This window comes from Pectinophora gossypiella, chromosome 19 (genome assembly GCF_024362695.1).
Source record: "Pectinophora gossypiella chromosome 19, ilPecGoss1.1, whole genome shotgun sequence".
In the NCBI taxonomy this organism is placed as follows: Eukaryota; Metazoa; Arthropoda; class Insecta; order Lepidoptera; family Gelechiidae; genus Pectinophora; species Pectinophora gossypiella.
The window spans coordinates 319,112-345,338 of NC_065422.1; the positions used below are offsets into that span (position 1 = coordinate 319,112).

General features: G+C 38.1%; 1 protein-coding gene across 7 annotated transcripts in view; it reads left to right on the forward strand.

The window, feature by feature from the left end:
• Nucleotides 1–26,227, forward strand: part of LOC126375467 (uncharacterized) — a 442,481-nt gene that overhangs the window by 43,800 nt on the left and 372,454 nt on the right. The window contains exon 2 of one of the 7 annotated variants that reach the window (XM_050022403.1): nucleotides 4,063–4,099. The exons of 5 other annotated variants lie outside the window; for them this stretch is intronic. The gene's annotated coding sequence lies outside the window, so the exon portion shown is untranslated. Of the gene's footprint in view, nucleotides 1–3,476; nucleotides 3,513–4,062; nucleotides 4,100–26,227 lie in introns of those variants that run through there. One more of the 7 variants, XM_050022409.1, reaches the window with a different exon arrangement.

Below are 26,227 nucleotides of genomic sequence, written 5' to 3' on the forward strand. Positions count from 1 at the left end.
TGCCCTGATACCTGTACGCGGGAGGAGCTGATGAATGCCACCGAAAATGCTGTCCGAGTGGCAAAATATTGGGCTGAAAAAACCTGAATGCCATCGAAACGTCAAGAAGAAGTTAGGTGGTGAGCCGTATCGCCATGTATAATGATCGAGCCAACTGTGTTATTGAAAATTGCAGGTAAGATAAAGTAACAACTCATTGGTTGACGTCCGGTAATTGTCGCTCTAATCTTGTATATTAATAATAAAAATCTATTGCCTAAAACTTAAAATTGGCTGGGCCGATTTGGCTGATTTTGGTTTTGGTATATTCGTCGTAGCCCAGAGAAGGCTTAGACGGTGAGTAAAGTATGGAGAAGGGTGATACGAAGCTCATTGAGTCATGTAGTATGTGAAAGAAAAAACTATATAGGGTTACTTTGTGATCCCTAGTTTGGTTAGGACATTACAGGCTGATCACCTAATTGTCCAAAAAGTAAGATGATCCGTGCTTCGGAAGGCACGTTAAGCCGTTGTTCCCGGTTACTACTTACTGATGTAAGTAAGTAGTCGTTACATGAGCCATGGTCATTGTGAGGTGAATTACCAACCCCATCAACCCTGGTGTCAGGGTTATTACTGAGCCGCCATAGGCCCCTGACATGACTCATGTAACGACTACTTACTTACATCAGTAAGTAGTAACCGGGAACAACGGCTTAACGTGCCTTCTGAAGCACGGATCGTCTTACTTTTTGGACAATCAGGTGATCAGCCTGTAATGTCCTAACCAAACTAGGGATCACAAAGTGATTATTGTGATTTGTCCCCATCGGGATTCTAACCCGGGACCTCCGGATCGTGAGCACAACGCTCAACCACGGGACCACGGAGGCCGTCTCTCTGATGTTGTTACGTAATAACGCTATAACCTTCCTTTGCCACCTTCTGGCACATTAGACCAGGCAACACTATGTGCCGTCTCCTTGGGATAGGGATTTTGGCTTCTTACAGGCGAAATATTCCTTTATGGATAAAATTACAAAGTGTTTTCATACTAAGGGAGTGTCTAGATGTACATAATACGACGGGCTTAACGTTTAAGTTTGAATAAACATGATGCACTCAAGATAATAAAAAGGAACATGGTTTATTTAGGTATTAGGATTTGCTAATATAAGTAGAATTAGGAAGAGGAAGACTAAAGCGAACATATTTAAGTACCGTGATCAGATTGAGATGGGAATGTTGAGTTGGTTTGTACACGCAGAGCGGATGGAGGATAATAGGATTATGAAAGCGGTTTATAAAGCGAAGGTTGTTGTTGGAAGTGTATACGTGGGATCGCAAAATACATTAGGACTTATTAGGCGATAGAGTGAGAAACAGTGTGATAAGAGAGAGATGTGGTGTAAAAGACGATATAGTGACTAAGATTGAAAAGGGAATGTTAAGTACGATTACAAAAGCAGTATATAAAACGAAGGTTGGTAGTAGGGTTGGCATAGGAAGACCTAGAAGGACGAACATTGACCAAGGAAGGTTTACGATCTACTCTGAACCGGCGTGCGTGTATGAAACGATTGGCGAAGGTGGAGGAAGCAAGAGAAATATGTAATCGAAGCAAATTGAATTCATAGTCTATGCTTACCCCGGTGGGAAATAGGCGTGAATTTATTTATGTATATATGTGATCCAATTCAGGATGTGTTAAAGAAAGGCCAGGTCAAGAGGACTCTACACCGGCGACCATGCATAAAGCCCTGTTGAGAGTGGAAGAAGTAAAAGTGGTGTGTCAAGGTCGTAGTACGAGAAATTCCATGATCTCTACCAACCCTAATAGGAAAAGGGCGTGATCTATAGTATGCATGTATATGTTATTTATGTGTTTCATTCCATTGGTCATTCCATACATAAATCTCATTCTTACTGTGTGTTAAGGCCCGCCTCGACCGCTCTGCCAACGCTCTCTTCTCGCTCCAGTACCGCAGGGAAGAGTCGCTGCCGCAGCTTCTTATGACGATGAGACAGGTGTTTTTGGGATCTTCGTGAAGTAAAACCGCCAGTAAACTTTACATATTATAATGAATGAATCATTTTGACGTTAGAAAGACGACGCGCCCTTGACGCGCGTGCGTTGTTACAGTCTAGTTCCGAATGGCGGCGCTGGAGTCTTCCTCGCCTCCCGCTGCCCCCTTGTAGTGACGTTACACGTCCCACAAATGATACATGTCACGATCATTAACACTGTGCACCGCTTAACGCGTAAGTGTGAGTGAGATAGCTAGTTCGCATGCGCGCTGTCTCTTTTTCCGTGACTTACGGCCATGTTGACTGTAGAGCGGGGGTGAGGTAATTAAAGCTCGGCGGTCGATATGAATTGGTGCGGGGCGAAGAGTTACCGTTGAGTATGATTCCTTATTCTATGCCATTATGAACTTTTTTAATTCCTCAATTCCACATGACCGATGAGGGAATGCCGTGGAACGCGAAACCAAGGACGGGTCGTCGTCCTCAGAAACTAAGTTAGTGGAGCTTATTACAATAATAAAAAAATACAATCAAGATTGTTATTTCAGTGGAATTGACTGGCATTTTTGTGGTCCGTTGGCACGCGAGAGAAATTGTTCGGGAAGTCTGAGTCTTGTTTCATTGAAGATAGACAGAGTCAAATCATGCCAGTAATCCTTTGGTCGCAGAAGTGAAGTACCAATGCTCTTACTTTTTAGTCTGTCTCTATCAAAAGCTAGTTCTTTGATTTTTTAATATTACATTACGTCTGATTTCTTTTCTAACAAAACACTTCTGAGTTTTCGTTTAACAATACAAGATTTTAAACTTGAATTTGGAGCATTAATATTAAGAATAGGGTAGTTTCCAATTAGTCAAATCAGTTACTTTTGACGTTTACGTCAAAACACGAAACTATGGAACGTATGAAAAAGCAACCTGTGACGTCATAGAAAAAGTGCCAAAATGTCGCACTATACTGTGTGTGTGTAAAATTAATAAATAGGTTAAATAGAAAAAAGAAAACGTTTTTTGTCAGTTTTAGATCTATCTTTATTTAGTACTTAATCAGAATTTCATAATTTATCTTCGATCTAGGTAACTACCCAATTAATAACTTTATAACTCATTGTCAAATGACGTTTATTTTTTATTCTTAGTAAGTATGTACTTGTATTTCAATATTTTTCTGATAATTCTCACGATATATGAAGCGAAGTTGTCCGGTTTTTTTCACGAGAAGTATTATTATTGTATCATAATAATAACGCGAGACGATCCAGCTTAGTATGGGTACAGTTTTCTCAAAATTACGCAGAAAATATTACGACAGACTTCCTCTTAGACTATGATTATCCTCATATTATATTCTTATATGTATCGTATTTATATTCATCTTAACCTAAATAACCTTAGGGTCATTCCGTGTTCACAGGGCCCGCTTACTTCACCTAAAGATTTGACAGCTCAAGTTTTCACAGAAGCGAGCTGTCTGACCTTCCAACCCGAAAGGAAAACCAATACAGGTTAGGTCTCATACTTCCGAAACGTATTTCTCAGGAAAGGGTTTTTCACGATATCTTTTTTCATGATGTGAACATGAATTCCAAAACAATTTCGAAGGTCATTGGTTAAGGTCTTTGCTGGGATTTGAACTGGTGAGTGAGAGTCGAGCGTTCTTCCAACCAGGCTACCCATAAGACTTCTTCTCTCGTGTGGCTTGTGAGGTGAATTACCAACCTCATCAACCCTGGTGTCAAGGTTATTATTTAGCCGCCAAAAGCCCCTGACGTGGCTCATATATCGATTACTCACTTACATCAGTAAATAGTAGCCGGGAACAACGGCTTAACGTGCCTTCCGAAGCACGGATCATCTTAATTTCGGACAATCAGGTGATCAACCTGTAATGTCCCAACCAAAGTAGGGATCACAAAGTGATTTTTGTGATATATCGCCACCGGGATTCGAACCCGGGACCTCCGGATCGTGAGCCCAACGCTTCACCACTAGACCACGGAGGTCGTTTACTCATAACTGTGTATTGTATTGATGAAGATTATTTTTTTATTGCAGGTACGTTGATGTTGTTTCTGTAGCTGCTAAGAAAAAAGTAAGTCTGAACAATTACAACCTCTATGTAGTATGCATTATAGTCGGCCTTTTTGAAAAGCTAGTTTCTATCTAGGTAAAAAATATGAAATCTCATGTTTTACTCGAAATAAAATGAATTGAAAGAAATCGATGTTCACAAAGAGGAAATTAAATCGGAAAAAATCTGACTCGGACGGGACTTGAACCTTTTGAACTCGGACGAGACTTGTATTTTTTATTTTGATGCAATAAAATATATTTGTATTTGTTGGATTTCTTTGGGGTCTTTGGCGGCTCAATAGAAATGACAACAGGGTTTATGTGGTTTGTACTCGACCTCACAACCTACACAATAGAAGATTTGTTTGAGTAATAATAAAGTAAAGTAATACTTGTGTGTTTGTGTGTATTAACTTTTTAATGTATATTAAATAATGTCACAGACGACCCGCTTGTTAAATTCATGTCGTTACGCGGCCTCCCGAGAGGGCTAAACAGAGGTCGCCGAATTATTCGAGGTTTTTCACTTTTGCCTTCCATCCGCCATTCATGACTTATTCATTATTGATATCATTAGACTGAATATAAAAGAGTATCGCTCTGGAAGCGAAGACGATGATTGAAGAGATGGAAAAGAGGTTTTACTGTTTTATAAAACTAAAATGAAACGTTGATTTTGAAAATACAAGATGTTTTTGTCTCCTGTGACTTTTATGACGTTAAAATAAGGACTAAACCCAAGTCTAGGTTGGTGTCAGATTGTCTAGAGGGCAATATTGCTAAGTACATTAGAGGTTATATCGCAAAGCTACTAAATATCATTGCACCTAGATCTTATATTGACCAGGGGGGTCAAGAAGGCCGCATCGAAGCAATTTATGTAAAAAGCAATTTTGCTATTTGACATTTGTTTGCATTGCGCACTTACTTTTATATGCGCAAATGTCAAATTGCTTTTTACTTGATCGAAAAATGGATGATGATATAAACAAGAAGCTGAAATGTAGGCGGCAGCACTGTAGTGTTCCTAAATTTTGACAGTTCTCTATATTGCCCAGCTAAAATTACTATAAAATGTGGAGCTACGTGGAGTGTCTCCTGTCTGAAGGATGAGTTACGAAAAAGAAAAGCAGCCAGTTAGAAAAAGGCAGTTTTGATTGAAAATATTTTTTCTAATTTTTCTTCTTTCCGATCTAGAAGATATAAATATTTAACACTATCATTTTGCAGTTAAACGCTGCGCAAAGGGTTATAGTGTAAAAATATAACCAAAACAGTAAGTATGTTTGTTCACTCAAATAGTATGCGGAACTGTCCAAATTTAAGAACACTCAGCAATAGCGACACCTGAAGGGAGGGACAGGCAGTTTTTATCCTCAATTGCTCACGCATTTTGACCACTTGACGTCTCGAAACGGCGCGCGACGCAAAATCTTAAATAATTAAAAACCTCAATTTAGCGCTTCTCCACTTTGCGTGAAGTTATGTCATATTTAAAGCCGGTTTAAGCTGAAAGCAACCCTAAATTCTTTCGCATCGTACGCTGGAAAAAGGTCGACACACACGATAACAATACAAAAACATCACATTTAAAAAAACATAAGATCAACAATTAAAGAGAAGGCGAACGTCGTCTGTGTGTTTTATAGGGAACTCAAAGAATTGGAATTTTATAGACCAGAATGGAAAATACAGCGACAGGAGCATCTGTTCTTACACCAGTAAGTTATTAATTTATTTTTAACCCGCGACGCAAAAACGACGGGGTGTGTGTGTGTAAATGTGTATGTGTCTGTCTGTGGCATCGTAGCTCCCAAACGGATGATCCGATTTTAATGCGGTTTTTTTTTGTTTGAAAGGTATATCAGTCGAAAGTGTTCTTAGCTATGTTTGGTCGAAATCGGTTCAGGTCTTCAAGGTCATCAGGTCGTTTGTTAAGTGTAATGGGAATGTTACACGCTCAGTTTGGTTGCAAGCATATTATGTGGGATAAGTTATTTTTTGCTTTTTAATCTTTCGAACGCCGGAATGCGGATCTCGACCAGACACAATGTAAAATCTATTGTGTCTGGTATCTCGGCATATGAGAGGTTAACCTTTTGTCATAATAATTGAGTACTTTTTTTTGTCGAGGTATTTTTTTAAATTTTTAATTTAATTTTAAGTGCAGTTTTCACGAACACAGTGGCTCAACCATTTAGACCGCGATACGGCTCATCACCTATCATGTTGGACTAACAAAAAAAAAGCTCTGACTACGCCAATGTTACATGTTCCCTATACTCCCGATCTTCGGTCTGTAACTGTGTCGCTTCTGTGTGCGTTGGGCTTAAAATGAGGTATGTTCCCAAAAGGTAAGCTAGTTCGGAGGCATACTGTGAATGCGGAAATATTTGTTCAGGACTGCTGTTGAGAATGTAATGCGACGTAATGAAATATGACTGGCTTTTCTCTGTGTATTATTGCACGACAAATACAGTTCAGTTTTACATACGTCTACATTAATATACGTATAATCCCGCCTATTTCCCGTCGGGGTAGGCAGAGATCACGGATCCACATTCCCGAGAAATACGCTTCGGAGGTATGTGACCTAACCTGTATTGTGCTGGTTTTCCTTTCAGGTCCGGTTTTTTACAGAAGCGACTGTCTGTCTGACCTTCCAACCCGCGAAGGGAAACCAGCCCAATGCAGGTTAGGTCACATACCTCTGGAATGCATGTTTCCTCACGATATTTTCCTTGGCGTGGTGGAGTATGTTCTAATCCCCTTCCGGTTGATTGAGGTGTGGCCTGTGCCCCGCAGTGGGCCGTATCTATGTAAGGTAGGCAATCGACACGAATTGGTGCGGAGTGGAGAGTTACTCAAGAAGACCACAGTGTTTTAAGTTTACGCGGTTATTATCATAATTAAAACACATAATAACGGGTTTTTACCGCGTTTAAAGCAGGGATATGATACTCCCTATATTTCGACACTGTTGCAAGTGCCATGTTCACGGGATGTCTGATGAGATTGGAGTGGAGTAGGTAGATCCATAATTATCAAAAAACCATAATGATCATGATCAAAGAAACAAGAAGAAGACAAGCGGCAAAGAAAGAGGGTAGACAGATATGTCTGCCCGTAGAAAAATTATGGGTCCCTATTTTAAACGCGGTAAGAACCCGTTATTATATGTTTTAATTATGATAATAACCGCGTAAACTTAAAACAATGTATAAATATACTTTGGTATTGGATGTTTGTCTACGTATGTACGTATATTGCGAGTGTCGCGCCTAAGCTTTTAGTAGCATGGTAACGCGATAAATTAAACAGCCATCGCGAGCCTCTGTTGTTCGTTTCCTGTATGACATTTTTGGTTAACAAAGGGTCGGGCGCGGCCTGGGCTACATAAAATTCAGCTGTTCACTCTCACGGTTCGAAAAGAAAAAAAAAAGCTGCCAAGCGCGAACCTGGTCGCATAAATAAGGTTCCGCACGAATAATAAATACTCTATATAAGGAAAATAGTGATATTGATGGCTTTACTTCTAATAATCTTGCGACTCTTTTTAAATGAGTGGATTGTGTAAAAAACAATACAATTAAAAAAGTTTTCTCTAACATCTTGGCGGTTCACTGCCTGTGGTTAGTTCATCTTGCGATGGATGTGTAACCTCCAACTACCCCAATTGGGATATAGTCGTGAGCTTATGTTAAATACGTAAGAATAATATAAGTTAAGTAGCCTTCGTAGCTTTGTAATTAAACATTAACTTTATCTTAGTGAAGACATTATTGTTTAAAATACTAAATAGTTAATATATAAAAAATATGTCCTAAACCAATACTAAAATCTAAATGGGGATTCAAACAATACCTCTGTCAAAGACAGACAAGTACATCTTACTTATATGCCCATTTCTTTTTTTTTTGACGTGTCTTATTGTAGATTTGCCGCAGATGGCACTTAACTACTTAGCCGGACTAATGGGGAGCGCTGAAGGCTCTCACCCGGTACAACGTTTAAGACAACAGGCCTGAGGGTGCCCAGTTGGGCGCGAACCACTGGTCAGGGCGTCGTCTGAGAGGAAAAAATATTTGAAAGAATTAATCGACCCTAATGAATCGATAGCGATAAGCGCTGATTGAGGGAAATCGTCGACCACGCCGGCGGGGTCGGTATCGGGGTCCTGAAGTGTTTGGTGTCGCGACCTGATTGGCCGCTTCTATGGCTAGAGTAATCGGATCGTCGGGATCGTATATTACGTCTTTCGGTTACGGAACACTAAAAACACAGTCCATTATTGTAAATTGTAGATGAATAATGTTCGGTTGGTTTTTATCAAAGTCACAACGATACATTGGTCGCTTAGTTGACTCAAATTCTTTCCGATTTGAAGATTTTTTTTGTACTCACTTTCTACTTACTAACATATTACATAATGTATAAGGTTTATATTTAATTGATAAGCTGCCAGTTGTCTCCTGATCGGATGAGAGCCTTCAACGCTCCCCAATTGTCCGGCCAAGTAGTTAATACCATCTGCGGCAAACCTACAATAAGTCGGCATAAATATCTTCTATTGTTTTTGGATTCTCATCATTACTGAAAATACGTAACATAAAGTTTTTCCATCGCAAAGGTTTGAAACTAAAAATAATAAAAAAAAAACTTACATTTTCAAGAGTTTTGCGCGAATAAGTAAGGGTGGTATAAATAAACTGGTCTCAGCTTCGAGACTGCCCTCAAGATCATGTCAATGTGACAGTTCTTATATAAAAACAGGGACTTAAGCATGATCTTGAGGGCAGTCTCAACTGAGATTACTTTATTAATACCACCCTAAATTCCACTTATTTATTTAATAAATATCAAATTGTGATTCTGAGTTATTATAAATCAATATATTAAATGTGGTTTGGTTTGACGAAGCTTGTGCGGATTTTATTATGTATGATTTCAATATGCTTTCCCTTTTTTTATATGAATGTTGGTACTTAGAAGCCTGTGGTGGATTTACATTCTGTTTATTGTTATTTTGTCTTATTATTACATTTTTCAGTACTAAATAAAAAAAAAAGAAAAAAAACCAGAATTACGATCTAAATCATCGCTCACAATTTTCGGTACGGTGTCACTAACACCCTGTATAAATAAATAAATAAATAAATCAAAAATAAAAATGTTTTTATTAAAGGTAAAAACCCAATAATTACATAATAAATATAATTGTATAATACAAATTACTTAAAGGTACAATAACCGTCTATAACACAAAAAAAATTAAAACAACACAAAATAAATGTGGTGCTATCATTTTTTATTTGATTCCCGATGTACTTTGATCCAGTACCGTATCATCGGGCTAGTCAAGTCTCGGCTAACAACTTTAAGCATGCTATTATCAGAGCTACGCAATCTGTCCCAAAATGAAGATATACGTGTCCTAACAATACATATATACATATACAATACATATACATATATAGATTACATGTATAGATTACGTAGATTACATATATAGATTACATGTATAGATTACGTAGATGTTATATAATCTTTTCTCTATCTTGATTACGTACCTTTTCACTCAATCTTATCATCACTAATTTACGAGCCATGCTCTTGTCGGTGTAGCATTCTCCATGATACTTTTTAGGGAAGCAGTGGTTTCCCTGTTGCCTTCCGCCCCAATCAACTCAATCTTATAACTGAATATATTATTTCTATGTGTCTGTAAAAACTCATGTGTGTTTGTAAAACAACATTATATTGTATGTACGTAAAAATGTATCTCTCCTTCCGAGAAACTGTGAAAGGCATACTTACAATACAAGGAATAAAAATAAAATGGTTGGTTGGTTGGTACTCCTAAATTAAATTCATGTGAACATAATATTTAAGTTTTTTTTAACTTGGCGTTGTGTTTTGACTATTTTAATTTTACAAATTTCTTCTTTTTACTTGTTAGTACACTAACAAAGCGTGAGTTTCTTATGACCAAGTATGCTGTGAGTACTTAAGTATTATTTGTTGTTACCACCAAAAATACCATATTTATGCAATAAATGATTTGATTTCCAATTGTGTATTTTCCCCTTTGAAAATGATTCTAAGCTTTTGAAAATTTAATAAGTCAATTGCGATTCAAATTTTAATTAAGCATCAATATTGATTAATAATTATTCATATTTATTATCATCCGCATCGGAGCGTACTGTTTTATTAATTATTTTGTAATTGATTGCAGATAGGAAATGCTCAAAATAGTTATTTTATGATGAAGTTCGGATCTTTTTGATATGATTTCTTGAATTATTATATATACTAGCGACCCGCCCCGGCTTCGCTCGGGTGCAATGCTGAGAAAAAAATTAAATTATTTACGACATCACATTAAAAACCTCAAAAATAACTTTATTTGTCCACTATTTAATGGACGTTATTATACATATAAACCTTCCTCTTGAGTCACTCTATCTATTAAAAAAACCGCATCAAAATCCGTTGCGTAGTATTAAAGATTTAAGCGTACATAGGGATATAGGGATAGAAAAAGCGACTTTGTTTTATACTATGTAGTGATATTAGTATATATAGTAGTATATTATACAGTAAATAATTGGCATGGTATGGCATAAATGTAACTCTCCACATATCAGTTAGTGTGAATGGTGGGAGTACTGAGATGAGGACTGACTGAAATGAATGTAAAAGGAATACATGTTATGCCGACCCCATCTAGATTGAGGTAAGGGCAGGAGTATGGTGCTTATATAGTATATGCATATAGGTAGTAGTATATATAGAATAGTATATAATTAGTATATTATATATAGCTTAGGAGATTATTACTTATTTAGACGAAAGGTTAATCACCTGTCGCCCTACAGTTGATCATATCCTTCTCAAGTCTTATTCATGGAGTCAATGAAGGGTTCTACGTCTATATACAATATTCAATTTAAAAAAGTATTGATTGAATTTTTTTTTTTTTTTTTTTTTTTTTTTTTTTTTTTTTTTTTTTTTTGTTTAACTACGATCAGTCGACAGACTATGAGCAGTTGTGTTGACGTATGAAAGGTGGCGTGACTGTAGCAACGACCAGCGTCGTAGCTTACCTCCGTTACACAATGTGGCTTCTTTTTAAGCGCTTTATAACATTAGTTGGATCTAAAAGCTCAGAAGCAAGAGGATTAGGATGACTGGCCAAGCGGTCTAGGTGTTTCTTTTGGTAGTGCTTGATAACTTCAGCAACCGTTGGAATCTTTAGATACTCGTGTATTTCGTTGTTTCTAGTAAACCAAGGGGCATTTAAGATGGCTCGTAGTATGGCGTTTTGCACTCGTTGAAGACAGATAATGTTGCTTTTACTGCTCACTCCCCATATTTGTATACCATATGTCCAGATGGGCTTAAGGAGTGCGTTATAAAGCAGTAGTTTGTTGTCTACTCTGAGAACAGAATTTCTTCCCATAAGCCAATGTAGATTTTTGTATCTGTAGTTTACCTCATCTCTTTTGCGTTTGATATGGTTTTTCCATGTGAGTCTTCTATCCAAGCAAAATCCCAAGTACTTGACACAATCGTTATGCGGAAGAGTGACACCATCAAGTGTTACTGAGGGACAATTGTCTTTTCTAAGTGTAAATGTAATGTGGTTGGATTTGTGAGCACTAGCTTTTATACGCCATTTTCTTAGCCAATTCTGAGTAGCATCTAGTACTTTTTGCAGTTTGGTACTGGCTTCGATTGGATCCTTATCACAAGATAGATAGGCTATGTCATCAGCATAGGTAGCGACAGACACGCTTTCAGTAGTAGGGAGGTCAGCCGTGAAAATGTTGTAAAGCACAGGCCCGAGAACGGATCCTTGTGGTACTCCAGCTTCAATACTGTGTAGAGCAGATCTCGCGTCGGCTTGTTTTACTTGAAAAGACCGGTCAGAGAGGTAAGAAGTGATAATCAAAAATAGAGAATGCGGTAACTTCTGCTTGATCTTGCAAAGTAGTCCCTTGTGCCAAACTCGGTCAAAAGCCTGTTCGACGTCAAGAAAAGCTGCAGAACAATATTCTTTCCGCTCGAAACATTGTCTAATTGCGTGGTACAATCTGTGCACCTGGTCAGTTGTGGAATGCTGCTTACGGAAGCCAAACTGATGCCTCGGGATGACATCATATTCGGATGTCATCTCTATGAGTTTAGCCAGAAACACGCGTTCCCAAAGCTTGGACAGTATAGGTGTCAGACTTATGGGTCTATATGAAGTGACTTCATAGGGAGATTTACCAGGTTTTCCAATCATGATGATCTGCGATATCTTCCAAATAGAGGGAAAGTGTGACGTTCTAAATATTGCGTTGAAGAGGCATGCCAAAAATGTGATGCATTTTCTCGGTACTTCCTTTAGAAGTTTAGCTGTAATCAGATCAAATCCTGGAGCTTTACCCAACTTTAGAGCACGAATCTCCTTTGCAATTTCCTTAGGTGAAGTAGGTTTGAGAGGTAAACACATTTGTAAATCTTGTTCTAGAATTTCGATTATATCACTGTCAGAGTTTAGATTGGCGTCGTCGTCATGTGGTTTGAAGACTTGTGCTAAGTGGGCTGCAAATGCGTCAGCCTTTTCTTTGTCGGATCGTGTCCAAGAGGATGTTAATTTCAGTGGTGTAAATGCTTCTTGTGGTCTGCCTAGTGGTTTAGAAGCTTTCCAAAGGGAGTATTCACCTCTGCCACCAGGAGAAAGGTTTTCGAGTTTGTTCCGGACATAGTTATTTTTAATGCCTTCCAGTATAGCCTTCAGTTCTTTTATGGCGCGGTTGAGGTCCTTTTTGTCTGCTGGATGGCGTGTTTCCTGCCATATTCTTCTTAGTCGGCGCTTTTCTAATATTTTTTGTTTAATTTCCAGTGGATGACAATGGACTGTAGAAGATTCTGTGAGCTCTGGCGTGTTAATCCAGGCGGCAACTTGTAGAAGATTTGTGAAGGTTAAGGAGGCATTTTCTACGTCGTCCTTAGTCTTAAGAGGCAGTTTTAGATTAATGTTCTGATTAATGAAGGCTCTAAAGCTCTCCCAGTCAGTTTTATGATTATGGAGAGTATCTTCCTTTGTTGTGGGAATAATCGTACAATTCAGATTTAAAATGATAGGATTGTGATTAGAGGATCCATCTAAACTTGATTCAATGCTAATGTTGAGTTGATTCACACCCTTACAGACAAAAAAGTCAATGAGATCTGGAAGTTTGTTACAATCTGTTGGCCAATGAGTAGGGCGGCCTGTTGATATAGGGTAAAGTTTGTGCGCATCAATGCTTTTTTTCAGTGCTCTGCCTCTTCCAGAAGTGAGTCTGGAGCCCCAAAACTTATGTTTTGCGTTCCAATCTCCGCCACTAATAAACCTATTGCCAAGATTACGGAAGTAGCGTGAGAATAGCGTTTCAGTCATCTTATGTTTAGGTGGGCAATATACTGCAGAGAGAATTACAGGACCTGCACGATCTTCTAGCCTAATAGTAGTTGCTTGAATAGGCTCAGTAGAGAAAGGATCCATGACAGTGTGTTTAATGTTAGATTTGATAATCAGCGCAGATCCGGCGTGGGCTCCACCATCTGGGTGCGAAGTAAAGTAAGTGCAATATCCTTGGATGTTATAAGAGTTGTTCACTTTAGCGTGGGATTCAGATATGAGAATTACATCGAGTTTATGTGATATTATCAAGCATTCTAGTTCATCCATATGTGCAGATAAGCCATTTATGTTCCAAGCTGCAATGCGTAATGAAGTCATTTGGACCCCATCTTCGTGATGATAGTAGTCATAAGGCCTACTAGGTTGCTAATTTGTTGTATCAGAGTATCCAGCTTTTGGTTCTGTTTCATGAGAAGCTCCTCTAACGACGTGGAATGTTTGGTGACAGTAACAGTAGGTTCAACGGAGATTTCTTTTGGAATGTGACGACCTGCAGCCTGCAATTTAAAAAAGTATTGATTGATTGATACATTAAAAAGTAGTAACTTACAGTCGTATCACAAACATGTTTCTAAATAACTCTACATTTACATTACATTGTAACAGAACGAAATAACATTTTATTTACGGCTTGATATTAAAGATTGTATTGTTATGACTGCTAGTCTTGCAAAGGAACGGTTCCACTACATTTTTATATGGCAACTTTTGTAATGTTTCTATGCAAACTGCTTTCTACAAAATCAGTTAGGGCACGCTATATGAAAAGCCGCGTTGTCTTTTTAATGTTCACCCGAGTACCCGCGAACTATGAAAATATTGTAAACATCCTTCTGGTCCTATACAAGCTATATTTCCCTCCTCTAATTTCCTGTTGCTATATTTTTTTTTTGACGTTACTTATTATAGATTTACCGCAAATGGCATTAACTACTTAGCCGGAGCTTTCTATTACTACTACTTACACTCACTTTGGCGGCTCAATGGTAACCCTTACACCAGGGTTGACGAGGTTGGTAATCCACCTCAATTCAATTCAATTCTCAATTATTTATTGCATTTCATGTAGTATAATGGGGTGTTACATAGGCATAGGAACTATAACATGGACCCTGTAGGGCACAGCAACGTTGGAGGGAAGAGAGGAAGTGTGTATTAAAATTAAAATTTATCATTTAAAAATTCGTCTACAGAATAATAACTCTTTTTAATTAGCATTGCTTTTAGATTTTTTTTTCATTTCAGTTTTAGTTTCATCTCTTAAGTACTCACACCCTAACGATAGATGAAGAGACTACTTATAGTCACTGTGACCCTGTTGTACACAAGCTTGCTTCTCAAACGGGGAGCGTCAGTTCGAACCCCGGTACCGGACGGGGATTAAACCGGCGTCCTCGTTTGAGAACATGAAAAAAAAAGGAAAATATTTATTTCACTTTATATCATGTGTTGATGAGTATAGTTTGATGACTCCTTTTAGGCTTAGGAGCTTGTGTTAGGAGTCCGTAGTAACAAGTAAAATGTTTATTTAATATTAGAGTTAAAGCACACCCCGGACACTTCATACAAACAACCTCGTTTTACACAGACACTACACATTGACGTTATCGTAAACGTGCATCTGTGTGTGTGACGTCTGACACCATACGATTCAAGACTAAACTATGTTCGAGGGGAGGTGAGGTAAACCTAGCTCAGGTGGGGAGCGGAGAGTTGCCGTTCTATACGTAGTAAGTATTAATTCCTTATTCTATGATTAAAGTTAAATCTTATATACTCAGTAATAAAAAAAATAACCACAGGACCATAGAGACTTTTTAAAATTAGCAAAATTGGTTGTAGGATGTCTTCTGTTGCTTTAGTGTTACGGTCTACTTTGCTATAACTAAGTGTGGTGATTGGTTGTCACTCTTGGAATTTCTGGGCACATATCCGATCGCTGTATATTATGTTTCAACGAGGAAATAGATTAACGTCAATCGCTTTACCGCTGACATAAGTACAGGTGCCTTACATAGAAATTGTCTTGTCTCAAGAAAATGTAAAATAAGTCCCGACATAGCACGTTGAATGCAAAATAAGCTTTGTACCAAAACCAATAAGGTACACCATTTTGTGAGATTCAATCGAAATAAAATTTTGTCCGACGTAACTTAAATGTGATTTTGAATTCGTTCCTGCATTCGATTCTCGAATGTTCTCTGCTATATTGTAACGGTTTTGTGCCTTGGTCAAAAAAATAACAATAGTTGTGGCTATTTCTTCTTATTTTCATATTAAGATAAGATTTTTAATTTTTAATTGTACGATTGAACTTAAATAATTAACGTGCGTGTAACGTGTAATTTTATACCATTTATCCAACGAACACAACAGTCTCCGCGGTCTAGTGGTTAGAGCGTTAGTCGCATGATCCGGAGGTCCGGGTTCGATTTCCGATGGGGATATTGTCGAAATCACTTTGTGAGACTGTCCTTTGTTTACTAAGGACTTTGCAGGCTTGGATCACTTGATTGACCGAAGAAGTAAGATGATTCAGAGCTGATCCAAACATGAATTCGAAACAAGTTCGACAATCATTGGTTTAGGCCTGTGCTGGATTCGAACCTGCGTCCTCAAAGTGAGAGGCAAGCGTTCTACTAACTGGGCTACCACGGCAACACTACAACTGGTTGGCAGTTCAAATACGATCCGTCTGTAATATAATAGCCCTAACACGAACCGTATACACGTTGCATGTTTAAAAATCCCATACAAACTCCAATAAAAAAACTTTTGACACAACGCGTTGAAAATAAAGAACCGAATTGTCTATCAAGTCTTTTACGGGTAAACGATCCTAACAAAGCGAGATTAATAGCTTTCGGGGAAACACGAAAAAGGACTTAAATTTGAGGCGGTAGAGTGTGGAATTCATTGATGGAGTAATAAGGGTGAAGAAGGCATATCACGTATGTTAAGGTCGGGACGTATATTTGACGCGGGCCGTCGTAAACGGGACGTTTTAAGCGGGACATTTGGAATCGATCGGCAGTTGAAAGTGGAGAGCTGTGTTTATCGAGGATGTATCGTACGCCTCTCTGTTGGACAGGAAGAAAAGAAAAAAAACCGTATTACGCGTTTGTTCGCATTCCCCGACATATCGAAAGGGGTTTCGTCCTCTCCAGTTGACATTATATCTATTGACAAGAGCGATCTGATATGATCTGGTTTTCCCTGCGGGTTAAAAAGTAAGACAGGCAGTCGCCTCTGTAAAAAAGCGGACCTGGCAAATTTTCAGGCCCGTGAGAAAGTAACGCTTGGGATTATTGAATGAACAACAGCGATCCGAAGCACGGATCACTTTACTTTCGGACAATAGGCTAGTCATAATTAAAACACATAATATTCCCGATATCGGGAGTCTCATATCCCTGATTTAAACGCGGTAAGAACCCGTTATTATGTGTTTTAATTATGACAATAACTGCGAAAACCTAAAACAATGTAATAGTCAAATCACTTACTTTTCACTAAACGTCAAAACATGAAATTACTCTGGAATTTGTATGAAAAAGGCAACCTGTGACGTCATAAAATAACGTAATAAAATGTCGGATTTATTATACGTTTTTTTTTATTAAAATTGATAAATAGGATAAATAGAAAAATAACACGTTTATTGTCATTTTTAGATCTCTCTTTTTTTGTAATCAGGATTTCATAATTTATCTTTGACTAAGGAAACTACCTAATTGGATCATCAGTCATCAGCTCGCAATGTCACTAACCTAACCTTACCTAACCGAACTAAGTAACATGAAGTGAATTTTAGGTCACGTTAAAAGTTGATCTCAACTTTTATTTACTTACGTAAACAAGTAAATATGTAGTTGTACATGAGCTTTGATGTTCCTTTGGCGGCTCATAGGAACCCTGACACTAATACTGGTGCTAAGGTTAGGACAGAAGACAGAAGACCAATGGCAATAAGTGCGTCAACGGCCTTCGTGGTCCAGTGGTTGAGCGTTGGGATCACGATTCGGAGGCCCTGGGTTCGAATCCCGGTGGGGACATATCACAAAAATCACTTTGTGATCTCTAGTTTGGTTGATTATACAATATGTCATACGATTATGATTGTTTCTAAATCATGTTGAACCTTTAATGCATGGGTAATGCTGTTCGTGTCGATGGAACATTCTGTATATGGAAAGCCCTGTCGTGCAAAGTTACGTAGATGAGAATTTCTGACGTCAAAATGTCCATAGGTTAAAGACTCTGTTTGGGAAACGGAATTAAATGTATCGTCTTGTCGACGAATAGTCCAATGGCGAATCGGTCGTAGGAACACCGTTGCAGCATCGAGCCGTCAATATTCGAAATAAAATAGAGGAAGGACAAGTTAGCGAAAACGCTTTATCGATTCTTGCCAAGCAACTCGGTCTAAAGAGTAATCGACATCAACATAATCGATTCATTTTGCTACCGGCATTTTTTTATCCTGTTGTGTTTAATATAGCTCCTGTTTTTGTGTTCAAGGAAATTACTTCTCGCGAATTAAATTCTGATGTAGGTTTATACCATGTTTTTATGAGGTCAATAACCGTCAGAAATTTTGTCTTTTGTTCTTTTTTATTTCATATTTAAGTATTTTCGCGTACGACCATAATCTCACCTGATGGTAAGTAAAGATACCTATGTCTATTGACTTTAAAAAAAATAGAAACAACTGGTTAATTTTGTATTCTTGTATATTTATTATTATTCATTAAATATTACTACATAGCTATAAGACTTAAATATAAGAAAAGGCTTATTTTACCCACTAATACAATGATTTGCTGAATATTTTTTGTTTCGGTGCAACCAAAAATTAATTTTGTCTTTGATGGACTAGTTTTCCGACATAAATGTCATTGTAAGGCTCGAATGGTCATACAAAATAGATTTGGATTTTAAAAGGCATCTAGACCTTACGACCTTAAGTAATTCAATGTTAGGATCCGATTACCAAGTCTTGTTGCAAGTTAGTTTTTGACACTACCAAGCTAATATAGGCACGAATCATTACAAACATGAGTAATCTACGTGTAAATTCAAATTCAAAGCTCGGTGAGGTGTGGGTACGTAGTTTGGGTACGGTCACGAGCATTAATATGAGCACTGTGGCACCCTGTCACATTAACTTTTTTGACGAATGAAACTGTAATTATTACTAATTGTCAAATATGTTAGTGCGACAGGGTTCTAAAATGAGTACATGTTAATGCTCATGACTGTACTTGGTTTCTTTCCTCTGCCTCTCCTTATCGGTCGTCGAAACAGTTTCCCAAAGTTTGAAATGCAAGAATCCTTTCAAATCCGGGACTAGAGTAGGGTTGTATGTATCAAGCGTATCCGGGACACCCACGTGTTATAAGTATTGTCCAAAGGTGTCCTTGGGTTGTGTCCGCATTGCGGCTCGAATTTAATATTTTACTTATACACGGACACACGGCCGGATTTGTTCGCAAACTTGTAATTTATTTGATTCACACTTTTGTGATAATAATTGTTTGTGTAAACCTTAATTCTATTTCAGTAATTTGGTATTATACATATAATTTATATGTTCACTATTAAAATTATTACTTAAGTTAAATTTTCATAAGTATAATCATATATTAATTATAATTAAAATAAATTGTTATTATTATTTTTTAGTTAATTTTGTCATTAACCTAGTCAAGTCTCTGTATATTGTATTTGTATTAACGCATATTTATGAAAGACGACGTTCTCCCTCAGCAGCATAGTACCAGCGTCGTGGTTCACGCCTTGACTTGAGCTGAGTGAGGCCCTTTTATTTCAGGACATCCACCACCACCTTATGACCATTTCGACGAACACCGTTTAAGGTATTTTGTGATTACTTTGTGAAAATTTTATTGTTTTGCTTTTAAGTGTGGCGTCCTTTTATAATATTTTTTTATTCTATCCTATTCTAACAATATAAGACGTTACATTGGAATGTACCATTAGATTTAGAATTATTTCGCGGATTTTAATGGATTGTAAGTAGGTACACAATTCCTCTGTCAGGTGACATACCCCAAAAGAAGAAGCATACGCATCTAGATGCGGTATTTATTATGTTAGTTACTTATTAGTTCCCAGCACCTTGCCAGCCGTGTGTATATCTTACTAAGCACAATTTTAATCGTCAGTAGGACGTGGATTGAATCGGAGGCAATGACTTTAAGTGGTATGTCGTTAGCGTGTTAGCAGTTCCGACTGTTTTGTTCACGAAAGAAATGTTTATACGAACTTTCTATGCTTCATACACATGGAAAAAGCGACGTTGGGCGACCGGCGCTACGCTTCACAGATTGCGCTAAGAGAGACATGACTCTTTTGGTATAGCCCACTTCCGAGAGATAACGGCCTCCAGTGGAATGATCGTTCAGCTCACGACCCGGAGGTCCCGGGTTCATTTCATTGGCACCAATTGCCATAATGACATAATTATATCGTCAAAATCGATGAAATGACCGTGACAAAAATTTATCACGTCGCGCATGTTAGCCCTACTGGTGTTTTGTTTGGTGTCAGATATGGCCTTTACCGAAATAAGTAGGTACTTGTGCAATGCCTCACCCTTAATGCAACAGACTCCGTAGTCTAGTAGTTAAGCGTTGGGGCTTAAGATCCGGAGGTGAATGGTTCAAATCCCGCTGGGAACATATCACAAAACTCACTTTGTGATCCTTTCCGGCCAAGTAGTTAATGCCATCTGCGGCAAATCTACAATAAGTTACGTCAAAAAAAAACTTTGTGATCCCCAGTTTGGTAAGGACATTGCAGGCTGATCACCCTATTGTCCGAGAGTAATTTAATGCACAAAAGGAACATAAGTACATACAACACAAAATTCGGGTTCGAATCCTGGCTCACGCTTTGTTAACAACTGAATCTACTTTATGAATTTGAATTCATATTTGGATTATAGATAATTGATATCAAGTGGTTTTCACGATTTGTGCCGGGTTAATAGCAATAGGCTATTTCTTATTACATGAGACGTACAGGTAGCCATACAAGTACGTATGGGTGTTAGTGACACCGGGAGTGTGATGATTCACGCCATGATTCTGAATTGAAAAATTTTTAGTATTTTCAGTTCCATACTTTTGCGACGGAAAATTCCACTTGATATTAACTTAGAATCATGGTTTCAATCGTCCACCTCAGTATTCGTTACGATGTCACTAATACCCTAATAATAGCTGGCGAGGAGGAAGTGTATATACTTTATTTCTCTGCCTACCTCAGGAATACAGGCCTGATGCGATGTTATGTTTGTAAAAACACAAACACAACAAAAAAGTACAAAAGGTGACCTATGAATGTTACCTATTCTCTCTGAGGTTTTAAAAGCCCGAATTAAGTCTACGGACTTTAGCTGTTTTGCTACGCAGTCTGTTCTAAATATCTGTTTCCCAAAAGAGTTATTGTAACTGTTAAGGCAGAATTGTTCGAGCCCCATTAATTTTTATCTCGGAGATTAGTAACGCTTGGAGAATCCTCAGATTTTATTTGATTGTTTAAGTAAGTTAGCGTAGCGTAAATTAAATATTATTTTGGACAAATTGTTTTACGTCAACTCGACGAAGACATTTTGTTCGGCTAAGTAATGTAGTTTGTTTTACTTCTGGCAGTGAAAGGTCAATGACCTACTTTACCAATCCTGGTGCCAGGGTTATTACTGAGTTGCGCCACCAGAGGCTCCTCCTGCATCCGTTGGCTAATTAGGTTAGAGCATTTCGTGCTTTGGAAGGCACGTGAAGTCGTTGGTCCCGGATACTATCTACTTAGAAGGATACGTTCAGTACAATTAGTAATTGGGTAGTTTCCTAAGTCAAAGATAAATTATTATGAAATTTTGATTACTAAATAAAGACAGATCTAAAGGTGACAAAAAGTTTCGTTTTTTCTATATGTATAAAAATGTAATAATAGTAAGTGAGACATTTTATTCCGCTTTTCTATGACGTCACAGGTTGCTACACCAAAGTACGGTAGTCAATGTTGGGTATGACAGAAGAAGCATGAAAGTAGGATTAATGCCGTAGAAATGAGGTCTTTGCGTAGCATTTGCTGTATTAAGTTGAGTGGTAGAGTGAGAAACAGTGTGAGAAGACAGAGATGTGGTGTAAAAGACGATATAGTGACTAAGATTCAGAAGGGAATGTTAGGTTGGTTTGGACACGTAGAGCGAAATAAAATAAAATTGCGAAAGCGGTATATAAAGCGAAAGTTGATGGTAGGGCTGGCAGAGGAAAACCTAGAAGGATTTACATTGACCAAATTGGAGATTTCCTTAGAAAAGGTTTAATACGATCTACTCTGAACCGGGCGTGCGCGTATGAAGCGATTGATGAATGTGGAGGAAGCAAGAGAAGTGTGTCAGGATCGAAGCAAATGTAATTCTATAGTATCTGTTTACCCAGGTGGGAAATAGGCGAGAGTTTATGTATGTGTAATGTTTATGTGCGTCAATTCCACAGTAATCTCGTGTTATGACGTTTAGTAAAAAGTAACTGATTTGACTAGTTAGAAACTACCCTATTAAATTATATTTAAATCTATATGCAATTTTACAAAAGCTTCAATGCGCGGCACGAGATCTGTCAAAATACAGAAGCCAGTGTTGTGACGTTCATTAGCCTAGTGACGTGTCAGTCGAGATTAGGCCGCTCGATTCTGTTCTATAACATAACGAATACTTTATTGCACAAACAGGAAATACAAAATACAAAACAAAAGAGAAATAGAAAGAGTACAATAGGCGACTTTATTGCTAAGTAGCAATCTCTCCCAGGCAACCTTTAAGTATAGGAGATATTCTATCTAATACTATTTAAGTACGTTTCTTGAGCCCTTTGTTGCAAATGTACAGTAAGTTGATTTCTTTGCGCTGTAAAGAAAAAAAAAACATTACCTACATAAGAAAATGATTTGCCCTGAATCACGTAAACAGCGACTAATATTCAACAAAGGTCATTTTTTTCCATTGCCCATAACACACGGGCCCTTTCCGAAGTATTCTCTCGCCACGCCTCATTTAACACCAAGGAAACAAAGGAAAAGGTTTCCCACCCTCCAGAGACGCATCGAGGTTTGGGGGCCTCTGAAATTGGATACTTGACAATTTTCGGATACAAACATAAACAGCCTATATACGTCCCACTGCTGGGCACAGGCCTCCTCTCAATCAACCGGAGGGGGTATGGAGCATACTCCACCACGCTGCTCCACTGCGGGTTGGTGGAGGCATTTTTACGGCTACTAGCCGGGACCCACGGCATAACGTGCCTTCCGAAGCACGGAATCAACTTATTTTTTCAGACATCAGGTGATTCAAGCCTGTTAAGTCCTTACCAAACATAGGACAGTCTCACAAAGTGATTTCGACAATGTCCCCATCGGGAATCGAACCCGGACCTCCAGATCGTGAGCCTAACGCTCTAACCACTAGATCACGGAGCGTGTTAGTTTTCGGATAAGTATTTTAAAAATTACAATGAAATATTTTATACCTCTTAAAATATTACATTTTCACGCTCAATAATTTCTCATTTCGCGCGAAAATGGTTGGTCACGTGACATTTTGCCACATTCCAACAAACAAAGAAACTGTCAAGCAGTAGTTTTTGTTTATTTCGTGAAGCGTGACGTCACGCGAAGGTCAATCATGGCCGCCCGTGATTCAGGTTTTGTAATACACAGATAAAAAATCGCATTCTTATTTTATGAAAATAAAATATTTAAATATATTTTTAAAAAGAACTATTTGATAATTATAATTATCGTTACATGATAAACTACCATATCCGACATATTTCATATTTTATAGTTACAACTGTCAAGTGGCCAAATGCAAACTTTGTTTAATTTAAAGTTGGGATTTTATTGATTTACTTATTGATTAACAGCAAAAGCAACTAAAAAAATCAAAAATGTTTATTATAAATTTAAACGGTACCGTCCGGCAAACTATTTTATAGTAAGGACAATATTTTTACATTAGGTAGGTTCAGGAAATGCTTAAGTTTTGGAGACCTGAAGGTTAATGACCTTCGCCCCTTATCCTACACTCCAAATACGTGCCTGTCATCCTACACACGCCATGTAGACTATATGCTTTCGCAATAACTGCTATATTTGTACGGTGGAAGGCTGCATTGGAGGTATCGAGGAATGGTTTATTTTGCCGGTATATCGGGAAATTGACCATTTTCCTTGTAAGAAGGTTATTGGACAATTTTGTCGGGTTGTTCTAGTTGTTGCGATAGATAGTTGTATCGTTGACGCCTTTGCGCTTTTTACGCATCACGCCTGTATCCCCGAGGGGTAGGCAGAGGTGTGTAGCAGTATATTCGCGAGTTCTTCACATTCTTAGTGATTTCAGAAGATTACGAATGAGTTTCTTCGGTAGTCTTAAAATACACAATCTCTATGGTTTTTATAAGGATAAATTATATGTAAATTTCCTTTGTATTTTGAAGCGATAAGGAGTTAGATAGAGCCCTAACACAATCGTCATTAGCCATAGTAATTTATGCATTCCATATTAACCCTCACATACGAATTGTACGCCATTCCATAAAAGCGATAATGCAAACAGTGTGGCGTGGTAATAGGCAGAATAGCCTTCGAACTGCCTTAGGTCACGCCATCAAAAACTATCATTATGAACCTAGTTTATATGTAAATCATCCTTTATTGCCATTCTTTCGTGAACGCGTAATGTTCATATTCAATTTGTAATATTTACGTTACTGCGATGATATAATGTGAGAGTCTTCAGCGCTCCCCGTTTGGCCGGCCAAGTTCTGAATGCCATTTGCGGCAAATATACAATAAGACACGTTATATATATATGTAGGAAAGTAAGAATGCTATGTAAGGATAATGAATGGGAATTTGATTGTTTATGGTATGAAAGGAGGATGGTTAATGAATGGGACGTAGTGAGTTTTTAAAAAGTAAGAAAGGGGAGTCTTTGTTGCGATGTCGGACGGGAGGGATGATTTCGGTTTTAATATAAGGTGTGTGTGTATAAAAAGGAGTAAAGACATTTAAAAAATATCCGAGTTATTTCATTACCCCACATATATTATCGACCAATAGCCGTTTGACGTCCATCTACGTAGATAAGCCCGCCATTTGCCATGTACTTAGTTAAGAGACTTTTTGTAATTATTTCTTTTTATTTTGGTGCAATAAAGTGTATTTGTATTGTATTGTATTGTAGATAGCATTCGTATCGTTTATTGGTCGAAGCGCCAAATATAATTCGGGCCGCTGGTTGCGCATCAAACTTGCCGGCAACTGAATCTTGAATAATATCCCGCTGGTGAGGTAAACATGGTGTTCTAGTGAGATAGGGCCTTTATAGCACACCCCGGACACTTCATACAAAAATCCTCGTTTTACACAGACACTACACATTGACGATATCGTACTCGCGCATTTGTATGTGTGACGTCTGACGCCATACGATTGAAATCTAAAATAGGATCGAGTGGGGTAAACCTAGCTCAGCTGATGGTTGGCGTTCGGAGAGTTGCCGTTCTATACGTAGTATTATTCCATACTCTTTACGCCCATAGGTTAGTTGGTCTTTGCGGAGTAGTGGGACGTATATATAGACTGTCTTTGTCATGTAGGGATATTTTATTACATAACATGACATAACCTCTCGACCGATCATCATCACCGTACCATTATCCCGTTTTTCACAGGGTCCTCTTACCTGACCTAAAGATATGAAAGGTCCGGTATTTGTCGAAGCGACTGCCTGTCTAACCTTCCAACCCGCGCAGGGAAAACCAGTCCAATACAGGTTAGGTCACATACCTCCGATAATTTCTCGGAAATGTGGGTTTCCTCACGATGTATTCCTTCACCGCTGAGCACGTGATAATCATTTATGATCCAAACACGAATTAAAAAAACAAATTCAACAATCATTGTATTAGGCCTGTGCAAAGTGAGAGGCAAGCGTTCTACCAACTAGGCTATTTTTTTAATTTTATATATTAAAGGTCACCAACAGAGTTAACAACAAGTCTCTTACATTAAAGATCTTCATAAAATGACATAATAAATGTTACCCTAATTATAAGTGACAACGGCATGCAATGGAATTACAGCAAAGCTAAACTAGCCTAAATCTAATTGTACAAAAGAAAAGCAAAAAAGTAAAATGTAAATTAAAAAATAAATAAATTAAAGATAATAAAATGATGAATGCGACCAAGAATGTGTCAGCCTCGCGCAGTTTAGATACATTATCTAGGCTACCATGGCTCACGACCGATATAGATCCCAATTAGGATAGTCAGAGGTAGATAAACTAAGTAGTTACTCACACCTCACCCCTTTTTCTGTTAGCCTGATGTGATAATTGGGGAGCCGTATCGACGTAGAGCCGACAGTGTTAGTGAAAACTGCACTTTAGATAAATTAATAATTCATTCGTATAAGTTCGACACCGGGGTTCGAACCGGCGCTCTCGGTCTGAAAAGCAAGCTGGTGTACCACAGGACCACAGTGGCCTCATATAACGTCCGTAACGTTAAAAGAGCGTCTAGGGCCCTGTGCCGAGGTTTTTCTTGCAGCTTCTTTTCCCCGGCTATACAGGTTGTGAGAAGCTGCAGT